Source organism: Benincasa hispida, chromosome 5, assembly GCF_027475165.1.
Source record: "Benincasa hispida cultivar pf3 chromosome 5, pf3_genome.v1.1, whole genome shotgun sequence".
In the NCBI taxonomy this organism is placed as follows: domain Eukaryota; kingdom Viridiplantae; phylum Streptophyta; class Magnoliopsida; order Cucurbitales; family Cucurbitaceae; genus Benincasa; species Benincasa hispida.
The window spans coordinates 55,900,173-55,901,915 of record NC_143482.1 but is presented as its reverse complement, the minus strand read 5'-3'; positions in this window follow the sequence as shown (position 1 = coordinate 55,901,915).

Here is a 1,743-nt window from a genome sequence, read left to right as displayed (position 1 = left end):
CACTGCATGCGAGCAACCGATCGAAAGATGCAGCTGAGCAATGCAAATGTGGAGGATTGCGACACGTGTACAACTAACCGTTGTGCAGATTTGACGGTCTGATTGCATAACAAAAGGAATATTTATTCCTCCATCTTCGGAATTTCCATAACAAGAAGTGGGGTCCACAAGCCAAGAGTCAAATCTTTTCACTTATAAATACCCCATAGAATTCAGAGAATATATACTTGATATGAGGGCTAATTGATGCTAGATTACTGAGAGAAAGACTGAGCTGAGTACTAATCGAAAGAAATCCGGGAAGAGAAGAGACAAGGCTGAGAGGTGAGTCTCAGCGCAATTCTGTCAAATCCCCACCGTGAAGCTCTGTGATTAGATCCCTGCTACAGGTTGAGAAAGCCTGAGAGGGAAGCTCATCCTTCCACACGATCCATCCATGCCGGCAAACAAATCTCCATCCAGATCGGCGCTAAGACATTGGCGCTTATTTGTATTTGTTTCTAACTCTATTTCATCAATTGTATTTCATTCTCTTAATCCCTTCATTCACAAATCATGTATCAGACGTTAAATAGTGTTATTGAATGTCTTGATCCTTACCATTTCCACTTCTTTGTCTATTTCCGTTCCTCCATTAATCGTTTTCTCCATGAAATTTTCTTAATCCCTTGGTAACTAATATGCATTAAACGAGTAACTTAATCTGTGATAAAGAGATAAATGCATTTAGCTAAGGCATGCTAGACGGGATCTTCACCTGTGAGGGCAGAAGTGAAGATGTCATTCTGATCTATTGAGAGAAGGTTAGAAGAATGCGTTGACTAAAGCAAGCAGTACTTCCCGAGATGGAAGCAACCTTGCGTTCATTACGTTCGTCCCTGTTTCACCACAGAGATGTGGGAACGCAGTCGATCACCGAGAGGTGTACGCCAAGGGAAAAGCGGAACCATACTTATATCTTTAACGCAATTAAGGAACTTGTGATGTTTGTATTAATTATCTTATCTGTTTCTGCTTCACACATAAGACTTGTCACCGCATTACACGATCTTTGTATAATCTTTACAGCTAGCCTTGACCTCAGTATCTTGTATCATGAAACCTATACCTTGTATCATCTTAGCTTAGATTTACTTTATCACAATTTATTTTATTATCACATTACTACCGCTTTACTTTATTTTATCGCATGTTTAATTACTTGTACACAAAACTCTTCTATAAATTGAAAAATCCTTGGTCGCATATATCACAAACACAACGTAATAATCTCAAACAGTCCCTGTGTTCGACCTCGGATCACATCGAGAAACTTGAGGTGAAAATTATACATGGTTTCAACGCAAGGAAACTTGTGACAACGCACAGCATACTACAAGAACATTCATTAATAACTAATATCTAGAAGTAGTATCACATATCATCGAATAAAATCTATGTCATCAAGTTTATGGCATGGACTTGCATCATACAAAAATTCGCATTACAAGTTTATGGCGTCGTTGCCGGGGAATGGTTAACGGTTATTGTTTGAATATGTTTGTGGTATTTTGCAAGACAGATCTCTTTGTACTGGCTGTTCAACACGAAGAGAAGTCTGACAGCTTAAGAGTGCTGGAGTGATCCAGAAATTCTAAGTGAACCCAGAGATCAAGTGTATTATTCGCGCACAAGCACATTAGGGCCAAATTAAGTGGTGAAGAAGCATGGCTAATAATAACGAGGCTCCCGCAGGGAATCAAA